Source organism: Pteropus vampyrus, unplaced genomic scaffold (genome assembly GCF_000151845.1).
Source record: "Pteropus vampyrus isolate Shadow unplaced genomic scaffold, Pvam_2.0 Scaffold46, whole genome shotgun sequence".
Lineage (NCBI taxonomy): Eukaryota > Metazoa > Chordata > Mammalia > Chiroptera > Pteropodidae > Pteropus > Pteropus vampyrus.
In genome coordinates this window covers 991889-998473 of record NW_011888827.1, presented here as the reverse complement: position 1 = coordinate 998473, position 6585 = coordinate 991889, and positions in this window count along the sequence as shown.

The window sequence follows — 6585 nt, the reverse complement described above, 5'->3', positions numbered from 1 at the left end:
AGTAGGAGGAGTTAGAGAGGTCAGCATCAGCTATAATACATAACAAGCCCAGGGGAAACCCGCCACCGAGTCTTAAATATTAAATTTAACTTGTACGCATGACATGCAAAACCACTGTCTCATTGAAGATGCATCTCACATATGGTAATGAGGTTTAGTTTTATTATGTTTTGGTGATGAGGTTTCACTGGGGTCACCCAAGCCTCTTCTGACTCCCCTGTGTGGAGCCACGCCCCCAAATGCCAGCTTGCAGATATGACCTGCTATTTTCTCTCATGGACAAGAATTCAAAAGAGAATTTGACCAGCTGTAAAAGACATTACTTGGACAATTGGGGAAATTTGAATATAGATGAACTATTAGATGACATTCATTTTGTTAGGTGTGATCACGGTGGGGTGTTTGGATAGGAAAATGCCCTTATCTTTCAGAGATTTGTACTGACATATTTGAGGGTAATATATCATAGTGTATGTAATTGACTTAATAATTCACCAGGAGACTGATAAGGCAAATTAAAGATGAGAATATTCAAAGCTATAGTAATTGAGGCGTTGTGTGTAGAGGAGGGTCCCCCAACCTGTACACGATGAAGTAGGATGAGGAAAGTTTGTAATGACGATCTCGGATGCTAAAGAAATAGTTCATGTTTGGCTTATTTACTGTTAAGGGACAAGAACATGTATAGTTTTTAATTTTCCCAATTTTTCATTCAAAATGTGGTTAAAATGTTAAAGCTTTTACAATTTTTCAAAGCTCAAGGGTACATAAAGCCTGGGCTACACACAGTACATTTTCATGAGTGCAGGCTTGGGAGCTGGCAGGGAGCTGGGACCTGAGCGCCACCATTCACGAGCTGTGTGCCCTAGAGCAGGTCATAGAACCGCGCAGAGACTCAAGCTTCTGCTCTGTGAAGTGGAGTTAGGATTGCCTTCCTGGCAATGCTGTGACGGGGACAGGCTGTGACCAGGGAACCTGCCTGGATGCATGGATAACTGATAAGCAGAGTAGCCTCTTGTGGACTCAGGGGAAGGAAATTCGATTTCGTTCAGTGTACAAAAAATGCAGAGAGCCCCCCAGGAAGGCTTGACTAGCACGTTTAGTATTAACCTTCCACGCTCATGCTGGTGACATAGATGTATCAGCACACTGAACTGACAGTCATGGAAACCCAGAGCTGTCCTGGGAGCTATGTGTCGTAGGAAATAGCCCTGAGACATTTAACTCATAAAAAATGATTTGTAAAGGAAAAATCAATATAAACAGGTTTCCATTTTTAGTTAGTCCAACCTGTATTTATATACAAAGGAAATGAAACTAAATATAAGTTGAGATTCATGTTTTCTCCCATTTCTAATCCTTAGCCTAATAAAAATGGCCCCATTTATCAAACAGATACTGTGGGCCAAGTATCACTAGATAGTATTAATTTTCATCTTCAGCACAGCCTTATGAAGTAGGTATTAATATGGAATTATCTCCCTTTTAACAGAAGCAATAGGTATCAGAGGCGAAATCTCATGCTTGGAGGTCAGAGCTGAAAAGGCAGCATAGCCTTTGATGAGAAGCGCTACAACCTTGCCCTGACCTAACTCGGTCCCCCTCCCGGCCCCACTGCCTACGAGCCATAGAACAGGGACGTGGACTAGAGCGCACCTGCTTGGGGCCCAGTGTCTTCCTGAGAATATAAGAGTGACGAGGGAACCAGCCCATCAGGTCTGGAGGATTAAACAAGCTAGTGCATTAATAGTTACAAAGCATGTGGAATGGCTTCCAGCACATAGCCAGTGTTCCGTGACATAAGGTGGCTTATTTAACAAGTTCGACCTGGTTGGCTGACCCTTTGCGCTGCCTCACTAGTAAGTAAACTCAGCCGGTGGCACCTTTCATTATGTCATTATCAAGAGAGGGCAGGAGATGGGCTTCTGGACCCAAAGGCCACCTCTCAGCCCCAGCACGCCCCCAGGCTGACTTCATCGCAGGCTTCCCTCTGCACAGTAGGGTGGTCAAGACCTGCCGTGTCTCCCTGGTAAAGCCTCAGCAGTGCTGGCTGTGCCCCAGCTCTAAGGTTCTCAGGTCCATGAAGTGCATCAGGGCAGGAGTTCAAAATACCTGCTTTCAGGGTCAATAGTACTTTGCGATACAGAGAGCAGACTTCATCACCTGTGAAGAGAGAATTTCTGTGGCTGAGACTATCTTGAAAGATAGAGTTTAGCTGGAAACTTTTGAGGAAAAACCAGGATTAAAATATTACATTGTAGGTGCATCAATAAACATCAGTCCCCTCACGCATGCATTTCAGACATACCACAATGGGTGGACTTTGGTTGGCCTAGGGTTGGTGTGTTTTTAAAAATGTTTTCGTATTTGTACACACAGCACAAGGATTTCAGGCTGAGTTTGAATATCGGATGTGAGGGCGGTTGTGCATTGCGGTGTCACAAAACACAGAAGAAACAGAAAGAGAATGATTCCTAAAGTAGATGGGGGACTTTCTTCTAACTACAGATAAGAACAACAGCTCATTCATTCACTTACTTGTCCATCTGTCTATTCAGCAGATGTTCATGAGCTTCTACATTGTGACAGGCTCTGTGCGATGCGTGAGGATAGACGGATGAGCAAAACTGAGCCCCTGCACTTAGGGAGGGGGTGATGGCATGAAGCAATGGTCATGCTTGACCTTGGGTGGATACCACCTCCAGGACCTGGATCTGCTTTCAGCCCTGGGTGGAGGGAATTGGGGCCTAATGTCATCCTATCCACAAGGGCAGTGAGCCCTTCCTAAGAGTAGAGACTGTCGATCCGCTTACCTCCCCACTTCTGAAATTCTACAGCACTCCCATCGAGCTCCTCCTTGCTGAAGAATTCTCGGGGGAATTGCAAGACCGACCACTCCTAGCAATTCACTTTATTTCTCATTTATATTCTCTCACTCTGTGTTTTCCTCCCTCTCTCCCACTGAAGAATGAATTATATATCCCATAGGCACATATAATTCAAGAAAGAAAATTAAATCTAATATATCCTCAAGCCATTATATTTGTATTTATTTACTCTCTGTGCTCATTGCTTGCTATTAATACTCTTATCGATTATAGCTTATACCATGAAGAGGGGAGAAATATTAGTTGCTGTTGATAAGGGAAGTAAGTACCCTTTTACTCAACTTGAAATGCAGTCAAGTGATAAGCATTCATTGTGCTCCTGCTGCAATGCTTTGAAGGACGCAGATCAGAGATAGGCGTGTGCTCTTGTCCCGCTAGCCAAAGCTGAAGGGTAAGTTAGCACCCAATCGGAACAAGCCCCCGGTGCACTCCTCACGCACCCTTTTGTCCTGAATAACATCCCTCTAACTCATCTCAGCCCCCACTTTCTGATCTGTACCCGATCCAAACCAGGACATTGCAACACAGCTGTGTCACTGTGGCTGTTTTGCTTTGCCGTGTGTTTTATGACACAGTTGAATTGGTGGGCGTCTCAAAATATAAAGCTAGCCTTGTGTATCACCAAGTATTATGCACAGCGAGTATTTCCAGTCTTCATTTCTTGTCCGTTTTCCCATCTTCATCCCCCTTTATCAGTGGGACAGTTTATTTTTTCTTTTCCCTGTATTGTCTAAACTGTTTTTGAAGTATATTCTTTTATGTAGTGGTGTTTTTTAAAAATCTTTAGAATGGAATTAGTCTCCATGGATATGTTCCCTGCTTTGGAAAAGTCATCATGAAGTAGGTTAATGCTATTAAATATAATTTATGAATACTACTGAGTACTGTGAGAATGATTAGAAACATATTTGGGGCTTCCTTCTGCAACTTGGAGAGTAAATGCTCATTTTGATGAGACTCAGGGATGAATGGGGCTGCTGAGACAGGGTCAGGGCCAGCTGCTCCTGTCTGGGTGGTAGGGTGGGTCAGGATCATTTTTATTTGGGGTATTCTGGATTCGTACGAATGGCAGAAATTTCTGGCACTTACCGAGGTGTGGCTTTAACTTTTAAGAGCTTCGGTTTTCTTATCTATAGAATGGCTATGGCCATTCTTACTGAAACAAGGAGACCTTAGGAGAGAATGAACACCAAGATCTTTTAAACCTTAATGAGAGGATCCTGAAAAGAAAGTGGATGAAACTTGACTCGGTCTTGCATCTCCTGGCTTAAGTGTTCCACCTGTGGTGTCATTTAAGGCTGGATAACTCAGAAGCAGAGCATGCATGATATGGGAATATTGTATGAGCCTCTCGTGGAGGCCAGTGGATGGGTTCACACTCCTACAAGTGGGGTTGAGGTTCTCGCTGTCGATCATTTTAAGAAGAAATCGGTCCAGGAAATGGAGACTCAGGAGAGGAGCCTTAGACACAGATAAAAGAGGGAAAGGAACCCCATCTTTTGATCTCCATTAATCCAGGGCTCACTTGGGGGCATCTGGGAGTTTCCAGGTGGTCAGGGGGCCCAGGAGCCCTGGAGACGCAGGCCGAGTGATTAGTTATTCTCTGTGCTGTCATTCCTTTCCATGTTCCCCAAACCTTTAGCGACGTTTTTCACCTGGTGGAATTGAGGAGTCTAAATGTGACGGAGAACACATTTGCCCCATTACTATCTCCCTATGCCTCTTCGAATCCTCCTTCCCTGCTTTATAGTGACCCCCTAATTGTGAGCAGCTTATATTAAATCTGCATCTTCCAGTCTTCACCTCCAAGTTAAAAGACTTGGTTTTGAAGGTCGGTCTCATACGTCAGTAAAAACTGTAAGCTGCTGGAGCCGCACATCCAGGCAGAGGGAAATCATGGATTTCTTACTTGTGCACGACACTCCCCTTTGCCCTAGTGTCGGGGTGGGGCTGAGGGTAAGGGAATTGGAGAGCCTAGAGAAAACACATCCTCCTAAGTGACTGCCCTGGGGGGTGGTTGCTTACTCCTTCCTTTAGTCATTTCTGTTGGTTTCGCTTCTGCCCATTTACCCCTAAATATTTTTGTGTGCATTTGCTAAGAACTAAGTCATTCTCCTACTTAACCACCTTCCAAAGGTCAAACTCGGGAAATTTAACAGGGCTACAATATCATTACCTAACTATAGTCCATATTTAGATGTCATCCATTGTCTCCACAATGTCCTTTTCATCTGCTTTTCCCTTTGGTTCAGAATCCAGTCCAAGTTCACACGGTATGTTTAGTTGTCATATCTTCTTTAGTCGCCTCTAATCTACAATGGTCCTTCAGCCTTATGTGCTGAAACACCACATGATTTCACTGATTCGTGGAACTTAAAAAAACCAATGAGTGAACAAAACAGAAACAAACTTGTAAATACAGAGAACAATCTGATGGTTGCCAGATAGGAGGAGTGTCGGGGGATGGGTGAAAAAGGGGAAGAGATTAAGAGGCACAAATTGCCAGATATAAAAATAGTCACGGGGTTGTGAAGTACAGCATAGGGAATACAGTCAATACTATTGTAGTGACTACGTATGGTGTCAGGTGGGGACTAGACTTATCGGGGTGATCATTTTGTAAATTATATAAATGGACATTGACAATTCTGAAGAATACAGTTCGATATTTTATAGAATGTTCTTCAGTATAGTTTGTCTCCTGTCAGTGGGTGACACCTTTCAGCAGGAATGCCACAGAAGTGCTCTTTGTCCCTGAGCATGGACCTGCTAGCTGCTTGTAAATACCATCGATAGGACTCGGGGAAAAATATGCGAAGATTATGTAAGAAATAAGTCAGAAACATTCCTGGATTTCAAATGGACCCTAATGCTCACTGTGAAACACGAGTGTAAGCCTTAGGTTAAAAGTACAGATAATAATATATACAGAGTATCATCATCATAATCACTATTTTGATTTTCTTATTTCTCTGACTCTGAGTACACACTGGTGATGGATAGGAAAGAGTATGGGAACGTGAGGTTGTTTAACTGCTAAAGATTATTTAATTTCAAGGCACCTATTGTTAAGAGTGGAATAATTGCTTGGTTCTTCATTCTGCATGTTTTTCATCTCAGTTCTTACAAGGGTTTCAGTGAGCGTCATCAGACTGCTGTCGGCAGATCCTCTGAGCTGCTGCGAGATGATGGTGTTTGTTCAGAGTGAGCAGCAAACAGTTATAATCTCATTTCATTCAAATGATGTTATTATTGCAAGATGTAACCTGAACTGTTTCTGACACTCTCATATTTCTCTTGTTTAAAAAACAGCTTTCAACAGGATCTGGGCGAGCTGAGCAACTGATATATTATAGGAAATTATATTTTTAATCAATCATTTGCCTAAAGTTGTGAAAGCTAATCTTTGGTTTATAATTACTCAGACATAATACCATTTAGAAACTCTTCTTTCATTACAAGGCATCTAATAATTTTTATGGTTTTTCTTCTTTTGTATAGCAAAAAAAAAAAAAAAAGTCTAGAAAAGATGCCCTTTAAATATAAATACCCAGAATGAGAAACAGGATGAGAAAAGATATAGAAGGCAAAACGTGAACATAAAAATATTGGTATGGCTATATTAATACCAGTCAAAATAAATTTCAAGGGAAGGTTATGAGCAGAGATAATAAGAAGCATTTTATAATGATAAAAA